The 11,863-nt window shown below is 40.1% G+C and overlaps 1 long non-coding RNA gene across 1 annotated transcript; it reads left to right on the top strand.

Moving 5' to 3' along the window:
* The first annotated feature begins 398 nt into the window (after window positions 1-398).
* LOC135320551 (uncharacterized) lies at window positions 399-4,111 on the top strand. The gene is made up of 3 exons (XR_010379730.1): window positions 399-417; window positions 1,183-1,470; window positions 4,029-4,111. It is a non-coding gene; the product is annotated as an uncharacterized LOC135320551 (long non-coding RNA).
* Window positions 4,112-11,863: the final 7,752 nt, after the last annotated feature.

Here is an 11,863-nt window from a genome sequence, read left to right as displayed (position 1 = left end):
CAAACACATGGGGACAACCACAGGCCTTCTGGAGTGCCAAGGGAATTCCATGTGGGAGTCCAGCACTCACAGGAATCCAACAAATCTCTGCCTGCCAGAGCACCTTCATTGCTACTGTGCTGTTTTGAGCAAATGTCTTTTCATCAGGTTCAAATTGGTTTGTTGTTATTTTTGCATAAAAAAATCAAACAACTTCTTGTTCCCTTGGTGAAAGTAAAAGCCTAACATTTTCTGGTTTCTTTTGACAGAGAAAACATGAGCCTATGAATCCAACATCATCTATGATGGTCTGCAGCTGGGAACAACCAGATCAGTGTCAGTCCCTTTGCAGCCATTGGTTGGGAGCATGCATATTACCTGGAATGGTATTTGAAACATGTCACACTAGCCATGCTTTTGCTGTGGGCTGGGAGGCGAGTAAGTCAGAATCTGCATTATGGAATGTATGTTTCAGATCCAAATCTAGGAGATCTTTTCTAATAGCCAGAGAATGTAGTCATAAATATATCTATTAATTATGCAAGAACCTTTTTAAAGATTTTTTTATTATAAAAATTTACCCCCAGAAATTGAAAATGAAAGAACAGTGGAATTAAAAATCATCTGTACCTTAATTATACATTAAGAATCTTAAAATCCTTCTAAACTTTTTTATTCAAATGTAGGTATTTTTCCCTTCCAAAAATGAAAATTATTATTTCATAGTTTTTGCTTTTTCCTTTTATTATATATTCCATATCAATAAATATAATTCTTTTAAATCCCTTTTAATGGCCATTTAACACTATATTGAACAGATATGTATTTAGTCCTAGGTCTCAGAAATTTAAAAAATTGTCATTACAATACCACTGCAAAGAATATTTTGGTGTTTCTATATTTAGTTACTAATTTGGACTAAAAATTAAGAAGTTTGCTTTTCTTCATCTAAAACATTGGTTATTTTATGAATGAACTGCAAGGATTTTAAATAACTTTTCAGTAATTTCAACAAAGAAATTATCTTTAAGACAAATATGTATGATTGTTTGCAAATCTACTTTTATTATATCTTCACTTTTACCAGTGTCATATGTGTGTGTGCTTGCACAAGTGCTTTAACTACCAGCAACGTAAGAAAAACCTGTGCACTAAAAATGTGAAAATAGTTTCCTGCTTTGTGTTTTCATTCTCCCAATATAGGTTTTGGATGACAAGCTTGTATTTGCAAAAGTACACACCCTGTGGGAGGTGCTCTGCACATACGTTGAGATACTGCACATAAAATTGCCTCTGAAGCCCAATGATCTGAAAACCCGGTCCTCAGCCTTTGATAATTTCAGCTGTTATCTGAAAGTCCCCCAAGTGGATGAAAGTATCATCAAGCTGGAGCAAGAGTTTTTCATTTCCCTATTTGAGAAGAGCTGCGTGAATGACTTTTATATTCAGGATAGAGATACATTCTTCAATCCAGCCACCAGAAGCTGCATTGTAAGTCTAAACCGAGTTTAGCAGCTGTCTTGGGGGTGATTTAGAGCCTGCTGTTGAATTATCAGTGATTTGGTTTGGTTGGTTTGGTTTGGTTTTTAAAAGCTGCCCATAAAAAGAAAAAAAGAGAAAGAAAAGAAATATGCCTAGAGATTCCTGTTAGGATAATAAAAAGTGGCTGGTTAGTTACCCTGTATAAACCACACACTCTCTTAGAATCTTTTCAGGTTTACTTCATCCTTTCTCAGATCAAGTATCAACTAAGGGATAGTGTTAAAAAAAAATTCGGGATTAACAGGCTTGTGAGCTCTGGGATCTGCAAGGCAGCTTTCCCTCCCCATGGTGTAAGTCAAATGGCAGAAATGAAATAAAGCACGTCATGTATCCTCCGGTGTTAACAGGAAAAGGCTAATATTCTTGACCTTGTTTCTTCCTGGGTAAAATGAAGACAATATGTCAGGAGGCGAGACGCTCACTTAGGGCAAGAACCATGTTGTTTTGTTCATTGCTAAATCCCAGGCACCGGGAAGGCTGAGTTTAATAAGTGAATGAATGAAGTGTAGTTCCCCCAGAGTTACCATGTGGGGCAGTGCGGATTAGCAGCTAAGAGCATAGACTCGAGAGGGGAGGGTACAGCTCAAGTGATGGTGTGCATGCTTAGCACGCATAAGGTCCTGGGTTCAGCCCCCAACACCTCCTCTAAAATAAACCAATAACCCTAATTACCTCCCCACCCCCCACCATAATTACCTTATTATCTCCCCACCACAAAAAAAAAAAAAAAAAAGAGAAGTGGCCAAGAGCGCAGAGTCAGGCTGGAACACCTGTGCTGTTTTCTCGCTGTCGACCTTGTAAAAGTCATTTAGCCACTGTGTTTATCAAGTTCCTCATCAATAAAATGGGGCTAATAATAGTGCCCACCTCGTAGAGTTGCTATGGTGATTAATGAATCTGTGTCAATGTTAGAACAGCCCTGGCTAATAGTAAATACTATGTATCTGTCAGCTCTTTTCATAATTATTGACAGATGTTATTATCAACCAAATAAGTATTAGTTCTTTGTAAGGGAAATGCATTTTAGACCATTTCATTTATCATTTTCTGTAATTCAGGCTTTTCCCTCTGAAATACCATTTTCTGTCTGTGCACTAGGAAGCCACAGGGCTTTCCAAATTTCATCTGTCTGGGTTCTTGTCATGATGGCAATACTGCAGAGTGTTGACATTTTTTAGGGACTCCGTCTGAGATGACAGCAACCCCTCAAATTCAGGAGCACTTCTCTAATGGATAACATCTCGCATGAAATGAAGTTTTTAAAATGTAACAGCTTCAGACGCTTAATGATGCCATAAATGCAAGGATGTTATATCTAAGCTCTTTAAATAAATCCTGTCATTGAAATAATGGAAATACTGTATTATAGTGCTCTATGACTTTGTTATCTTTGCTATCCATTTATCTGACTCTCTAAGACCAAAGAAAGCAAAGACTGAGATTGATCGTTACTACTGTGTGGTACACGTATTTGTGGATGAAGACAATACTGAAATGCACTGTTTAAGATATTAAAATGGACACTAAACAGCTGCTGATGCATATGCATGAACAGAACATGGAGTTGGGTACAGGGAGCAGACACTGAGCTTCCTGGATCAGAGACCCAGCATAGCAGTCCAGCCCAGCCGTCCACATGTTTTATATTTATGTCCCAGCAAAATTAGCAGTGAGAGTCTTAAATGAACTTTGGGGACACTTGCAAACAGCTGTCATGGTTACTAATGTGGGACACCAGGATCCTACAGTGTTTAGTTGGCGTCTGCGCACAGCCAGTTCTTTTCCACTAAAGCCTCTTGTACTTGCTGGTCCCACATCCAGGCTGAGGAATCATCTCATGTGGTGTTTGGGAGGGAGGTAAGTGGAGTCAGGACTCATGCTAAGGCTGGGTGGGTAATAATCTGGTTCTAGTACAGGAGAAAGGAACGTAGGTCAGGTGGGAAGGAGAATGACTGGATTTAAATTTTGTTTCTTGAGTAAGCTAAATATATAACATCATGTCAAGTTTCTTTGTTGTTTATATTCCATGTGCTGTCACCGAATATCTACTGAATTGTGGGGACAAAAAAGCCTGGGTTTTAGAATTGACCCTGCCCCTAACCAGCCAGAGTCCAGGTTCCTCTGGGGGTCCAAGGAGGGGGCTGAACCATCAGGTGTCCCTCCACTGCAGCAGTTTGGGCACTTGGGTGGCCTAGTTTTTTGGCTTTTGAAGACTGGCCCGCTTGTAGGACATTAAGCATCTGCAAGGCTCTCACCAGGTATCCACGGTGGTCCCAGGACTGTAACATCCAAGCGTTCCTTTCCACCCACCATTGCAAATGACCCTCAAGGGGTTAGTATTAATACTGGGTGAGAATTATGAAAAAGTATATGGTGCCTCCATCCCTCCTGGCAAGTGAGGGCCCCTTATTTACAAATGACCACGAAGTGTTAGCACCACATTTTAACAACAGAACATGTGAAAACGTGGTGACAGTGATGCTCACCTGTTTGCTTCTGCTTCCCAGTGCAACTTCAGCCTCCATCAGAGGACCTCAGCTGCCCCAGCAAACCAGGCCTTCTCTACAGGGAATGGGCTCCTCCTCAAAGCATAGACAAGAAGCAGCCCTTAGATCTCATCAGGTGAGCTGTTGTAGAGAGCACTCCAGTGGGAAGGGCTCAGGGTTGCCCTCATGGCATCTGAGTGTGACAGTCCTCCAAGACTGTTACCAACCAGGAAGCTCACAGGAGCTCTGAGCTTTATTGCCCCAAGTCTTTTCTGGAGGCTTTATTACAAAGACATGATTTATTGGGTCACTACCGACATGGCTAACCCAAACCCTAACTGTAACTCAAACCTTTCCTTAGCCCTAACCATTGAGCCCACTCCTCTCCTGGTGGTCACTCATTTGTCACAAAGCTCAAAGCGCCACTCCTCTAATTACATGGTTGGTCTCTGGCTGGCCAGTCCCAATCCTGAGTCATCTCATGAACACAAGCCATCCAAGGGTCCACCATGAATAGAAAAGACACTCCTATCTTGGGAAATTTCAAGGCTTTAGGGGTTGCCATCCAGGAACTGGAACCAAAGACCTACCAAATTCTTCATTAAACAGGAGTAAATGTTAGATTTCACTTAAATTATTAAATAAGAGACGGAGGACGGAGAAGATGGCGGAGTACAGGGACGCTCGTGGCTCACCCTCTCCCACAGATACAACAAGACCTACATCTATGGACCCACTCAGCCAACCAGAGAACCTGCGGAACTCCGACAGAACATTGCCCTCTTCAAAAGATAAAGACGCCAAAAATCTGGTAGGAGAAAAGGAAAAAAGAAAGAACAAAAGGCAAAGCAGCTTGGGACGGGTCCTGTGGGGAGGGAGCGGCAAAGGAGGACTGGTGCTCGCTCGCTGGGTCTCCCCTCTCCAACTGAAAGGCCAGCTGGATGGAGGGGGAGCCTCTGAGGCTCTGATCTGTACAGAGCAGCCCTTGACTGACAGAACTAAGTTAAACGGGCACAGAGCATCCCCCCGACACCCAGCCAGAGATGGGCTGGCAGCGGCAGGCAGGGCCAGGCTTCACAAGCCGGGTGGAGGACGGGGGCGGCTGCACGGAGGCAGCCCCGGTGGAACGCAAGGGGCTGCGCGCCGTGGCTGTGGGTGCACAGGGCAGAACAACCTGGGCCCTCCATAAAACAGCAAGGTTGATGTGCTCTCGGGGGAAGGGTGCATACCCCCATCTCTGAAAACCTGCGGAAAGTTTTCGGGGGAAGAGAGGCGAGGCTCAGGCACAGCCGCCATATTGCCATATCCTCCGGCACTTAGCACCCAGGTGGGGGTGGGGGGGAAACCTGCATCCGCACCGAAGGGCTTAGCAGCCTCAAAGGCCAGACTGAGACTGGCCTACATACAGCCCGGGGCAGATAGGATCCTTTCATCCTGGTCCCTCAGAGAACTTGCTCCACAAAGACAAACAAGGAGCTGGGTTCTGGCTCGGAGCAGGGACAGGGCTGTCCCTCGGTCCTCCCCAAGCCCACCTGCGGAGCGCCGACCAGGGCGGAGTGCGCAGCCGCACAGATCAGCAGAGCTACCAGCGGAGGCGCAGGTAGAGTGAGAGCGGCCCCCTGCCATTCGGGCAGGAACACAGCCCATGACCGAGGTCCTGGGAGTGGGCATGACCCACCCTCCTACCCGGCCAGTCTGCAACATCTGACTGCGGCATCCAGAGGGGCAGCGACCCGCCCGCCCACAGCAGAGAGCTGCACCTGACCCAGTGTTAGGAGGAGGAGTGATCTGCTTGCCGACAGGTGCTGGGAGCAGCACAGAAGAGGGCGCCAATGGAGGGCCTCTGAAAACAGCAAGCTGAGCTTCCAAAACAGGACGAAGACAGAAAGACTTCATATTAAAAGCACACAGACTCCAGGAGAACACCGACAACCCCCCTTTTTTTCTTCTTTTTTTAAATCTGTTTTTACCTGTTCTATTTTCTATTACTCTCTTAATTTTTACCTCTTAATACATTTCTATTTCTCTTGGGTTTTGATGTCCTGTTATTAATTAGACAGAGGTTTCAAATACATCTATTCATCTCCCCCCCTTTTTATTAAGGTTTTAAAAGGACATCTCAACCCGATTAATACTCTGCTTCAACTCGCTCTTCTATTATTCATTATACAATGTTTTCAAACCCTCTTTCTCCCTTCTTTTAAAATTCTTTCTCTCTCTCTCTTATTTTTTTTCTTTTTTTCCTAAGATCTATTCCTAAATAGGCATTAGATAGATTAAACCTTAAGGACCATAATAGACAACTGATACTCCATAAACCACAGTGCCAGAGAGGTATGAGCAAGATGAAGCAGAGAAACGTTTCCCAATTAAAAGAACAAGAGAAATCCCCTGAAAGAAATATCAATGAAATAGACATCGATAGCCTACTAGATCAAAATTTCAAAAAAGGAGTGATCAAACTGCTGAAGGAATTAAAAGAGATAGTGTTTAGAGATATAAAATGTGTCAAAAATGAAATTGAATCTATAAAGAAGAGCCAAGTAGAATGGGTAAACTCATTGACAGAGATGAGGAATGATCTAATAGCTGTGCAAAGTCAACTAGATAATGCAGAGGAATGAATTAGTGGTCTAGAAGACAGGGTGATAGAAAGCACCCATTCAGAAGAACTACAAGATAAGCAAATAAAAAATACTGAAAATTGCATAAGGGACCAATGGGATAATATAAAGCATCCCAATCTTCGCATAATAGGGGTCCCAGAAGGGGAAGAAAGATCAAAGGGGATTGAAAAGGTTTTTGAAGAAATCATGACTGAAAACTTCCCAAACTTAAAGAAGGAATCAGATATCCAAGTACAGAAAGCTCAGAGGGTCCCAAACAGGAAGAACCCAAATAGACTCACACCAAGACATATCATAATCAAGATGGCCAGAGTCAAGGATAAAGAAAGGATTCTAAAGGCAGCAAGAGGAAAGTAAAGAGTAAGTTACATGGGAACCCCCATAAGGCTCTCAGCTGATTTCTCTACACAAACACTACAGGCCAGAAGGAAGTGGCAAGATATATTCAAAGCCCTGAATGAAAAAAAAAAAAAAAGATGCAGCCTATGATATTTTATCCAGCAAGGCTATCCTTTAGGATAGAAGGAGAAATAAATAGTTTCACAGACAAAAAAACTGCAGGAGTTTAGCAACATTAAACCCATGCTAAAAGAAATATTGAAAGGGCTATTCTAAATAGAACAGCAGCAGGATGCTGCAGAAAAGAGAAACTCACAACTGGAAAGGTGATAACGCATGAATTACAAATAAAGTAAACACGAAATTATAAAAGAAGACATACAAATCACTGAGAGTGGGAGAGGGAGGCAGGGAAATATAGAATATTTTTTTCTTTCTTTTTTCTTTTTTTTTAACAGTAGGATGGGTTTGAGATCATGTTACTATCAGTTTAATAAATACAGTTATAGTAATGGGTTAATAGATTTACAAAAAAGGGTAACCACAAGCCAAAAATTTACAAGGGAGTCACAAAAATTAAATAAAATCCATGATAATACAAAGGAAAATTACCAAACCACAAAAGGAAGAAGAAAGGAACAAAGAGGATATACCAATTCAACTGCAAAGATAAGTTCAAAATGGCAATAAACACACATCTATCAATAATTACTATAAATGTTAATGGACTAAATGCTCCAGTCAAAAGACACAGAGTGGCAGACTGGATAATAAAGCAAGAACCTTCAACATGCTGCATAGAAGAGACCCACTTTAGGGAGAAGGACACATATAGATTGAGAGTGAAAGGAAGGAAAAGATATTCCATTCAAATGGAAAAGCCAAAAAAGCAGGTGTTGCAGTACTGATTTCAGACAAAATAGGGTTTAAAACAAAGGCCATAAAGATAAAGAAGGACATTTTATAATGATTAAAGGAATGATACAAGATGAGGATATTACACTTGTTAATATATATGCACCCAATATAGGAGCACCTAAGTACATACAAGAACTACAAACAGAGATAAAGGGGGATATTGATGGGAATACAATAATAGTTGGAGATTTTAACACTGCATTAACATCACTAGACAGATCTTCCAGACAGAAAATAAACAAGGCAACAGAGAAATTAAATACTACAATAGAAAAACTAGATTTGGTGGATATTTTCAGAGCATTAGACCCCCCCTAAAATAGGATATACATTCTTTACAAGTGCACATGGAACATTTTCCAGGATTCATCATGTACTTGGGCACAAAAGAAACATCAAAAATTTTAAGAAGATAGAAATTATCTCAAGCATCTTTACTGACCACAATGCCATGAAACTGGAAATCAACAACAGAGAAACAAAGGAGAAAAAAAGGAAAGCATGGAGATTAAACAATATGTTATTGAAAAAACAATGGATCAATGAGGAAATCAAAGCTGAAATTAAAAAATACCTTGAGACAAATGATAATGAAAGCACAACCACTCAAAACCTATGGGACACAGCAAAGGCAGTGCTAAGAGGGAAGTTTATAGCGATATAGGCCTTCCTCAAAAAAGAAGAACAGTCTCAAATAAACAATTTAACCCACCACCTGAATGAATTAGAAAAAGAAGAACAAAAAGCCCCAAAAAGCAGCAGAAGGAAGGAAATAATATAGATCAGAGGGGAATTAAATACAATAGAGATTAACAAGACCATAGAAAAAATCAACCAAACCAAAAGCTGGTATTTTGAAAAAGTAAATAAAATCGACAAACCTCTGGCCAAACTCACAAAGAAGAAAAAAGAGAGAGCACAAATTAGCAAAATAAGAAAGGAAAATGGAGAAATTACAACAAACAAAATAGAAATACAGAATGTCAAACAAGAATATTATGAAAAACTATATGGAACCAAACTGGATAACCTAGAGGAGATGGACAAGTTTCTGGAAACATACTGTCCACCAAAGCTGAATCAAGAAGAATCTGAACACTTGAACAATCCGATCACTAGAAAGGAAATAGAAATAGCAATTAAAAACCTCCCTACAAATAAAAGTCCAGGACCGGACGGCTTCACCGGGGAATTCTACCAAACATACAAAGAAGAACTCATACCAGTCCTTCTCAAACTCTTCCAGACGATAGAAAAGGAAGGAATACTCCCAAACTCATTCTATGAAGCCACCATCACCCTGATACCAAAACCAGGCAAAGACACTACAAAAAAAGGGAATTATAGGCCAATATCACTGATGATGATGAACATAGACGCCAAAATCCTCACCAAAATTCTAGCAAATAGAATCCAACAACACATAAAAAAGATTATACATCATGACCAAGTGGGGTTCATCCCAGGGACACAAGGCTGGTTCAACATATGCAAATCAATCAGTGTAATACATCACATCAACAAGAGAAAGGACAAAAACCACATGATCATCTCAATCGATGCAGAAAAAGCATTTGATAAAATTCAACACCTATTTATGATAAAAAATCTCGCCAAAGTGGGTATAGAGGGAACATATCTCAACATAATAAAAGCTATATATGACAAACCGACAGCCAGCAAAGTACTCAACGGTGAAAAGCTCAAAAGCTTCCCACTAAAATCTGGGACAAGGATGCCCACTATCACCACTCCTATACAACATAGTCCTGGAAGTCCTAGCCACAGCAGTCAGGCAAGAGAAAGAAATAAAAGGGATCCAAATTGGAAAAGAAGAGGTAAAAGTGTCATTATATGCTGATGACATGTTACTCTATATAGAAAACCCTAAAAGGTCCACACAAAAGCTACTAGAGCTGATTGAAGAATTCAGCAAGGTAGCAGGTTACAAAATTAAAGTTCAAAAATCAGTTGCATTTCTTTACACTGACAATAAATCAACAGAAGAAGAAAGTAAAGAAACAATCCCCTTTCAAATATCACCGAAAGTAATAAAATATCTGGGAATAAATCTATCCAAGGAGGTGAAAGAATTATACACAGAAAACTATAAAGCATTGATGAAGGAAATTAAAGAAGACTTTAAAAAATGGAAAGATATTCCATGCTCTTGGATTGGAAGAATCAATATTGTTAAAATGGTCAAACTGCCCAAGGTAATCTACAGATTTAATGCAATCCCTATCCAATAACCCAGGACATATTTCACAGAACTAGAACAAATCATAATAAAATTTATATGGAACCATCAAAGACCTAGAATTGCCAAAGCAATACTGAAGAGAAAGAAAGAGGCTGGAGGAATAACTCTCCCAGACTTCAGACAGTACTATAGAGCTACAGTCAAGACAGCATGGTATTGGTACCAAAACAGACATATAGCCCAGAAATGAACACACAAACTTTTGGTCAACTCATCTTTGAGAAAGGAGGCAAGAATATACAATGGAATAAAGACAGTCTCTTCAGCAAATTGTGTTGGGAAACCTGGACAGCAGCATGTAAAACAATGAAGCTAGAACACTCCCTTACACCATATACAAAAATCAACTCAAAATGGATTAAAGACTTAAACATAAGACAAGATACAATAAACCTCCTAGAGGAAAATATAGGCAAAACATTATCTGACATGCATTTCAAAAATTTTCTCCTAGAAGTAATAAAAGCAAGAATAAACAAATGGGACCTAATGAAACTTACAAGCTTCTGCACAGCAAAGGAAACCAGAAGTAAAACAAGAAGAAAACCTACGGAATGGGAGAAAATTTTTGCAAGTGAAACCGACAAAGGCTTGATCTCCAGAATATATAAGCAGCTCATACGACTCAATAAGAAAAAAATAAACAACCCAATCCAAAAATGGGCAGAAGACCTAAACAAGCAATTCTCCAAGGAAGACATACAAATGATCAAAAAGCACATGAAAAAATGCTCAATATCACTAATTATCAGAGAAATGCAAATCAAAACTACAATGAGGTATCACCTCACACCAGTCAGAATGGCCGTCATTCAAAAATCCACAAATGACAAATGCTGGAGAGGCTGTGGAGAAAGGGGAACCCTCCTACACTGCTGGTGGGAATGCAGTTTGGAGCAGCCACTATGGAAAACAGTGTGGAGATTCATCAAAAGACTAGGAATAGACTTACCATATGACCCAGGAATCCCACTCCTGGGCTTGTATCCAGAAGGAAATCTACTTCAGGATGACACCTGCACCCCAATGTTCATAGCAGCATTATTTACAATAGCCAAAACATGGAAACAGCCTAAATGTCCATCAACAGGTGACTGGATAAAGAAGAAGTGGTATAATTATACAATGGAATACTACTCAGCCATAAAAACTGACAACATAATGCCATTTGCAGCAACATGGATGCTCCTGGAGAATGTCATTCTAAGTGAAGTAAGCCAGAAAGGGAAAGAAAAATACCATATGAGATCGCTCATATGTGGAATCTAAAAAACAAAAACAAAAACAAACAAACAAAAACAAAGAGTAAATAAAGGACAGAAATAGACTCAGAGACAGAGAATACAGATTTGTGGTTAACGGGGGGTGGAGGGTGGGAAGGGATAGCCTGGGATTTCAAAATTGTAGAATAGATAAACAAGATTACACTGTATAGCACAGGGAAATATACACAAAATGTTATGATAAATCACAGAGAAAAAAATGTGACAATGAGTGTGTATATGTCGATGAATGACCGAAAAATTGTGCTGAACACTGGAATTTGACACATTGTAAAATGATTATAAATCAATAAAAAAAGCTAAAAAAAAAAAAAAGAAAAAGAAAAATGCCATGAGTGTTGACAGGGGTTACATTGTATCTGTAGATTCCTTTGGGTAGATGGCCATTTTGATAATGTTGTTGCTTCCAACCCAAGAGCATAAGAT

This window comes from Camelus dromedarius, unplaced genomic scaffold, assembly GCF_036321535.1.
Source record: "Camelus dromedarius isolate mCamDro1 unplaced genomic scaffold, mCamDro1.pat HAP1_SCAFFOLD_179, whole genome shotgun sequence".
Classification (NCBI taxonomy): Eukaryota; Metazoa; Chordata; class Mammalia; order Artiodactyla; family Camelidae; genus Camelus; species Camelus dromedarius.
This window is presented reverse-complemented; position numbering and strand designations above follow the sequence as displayed.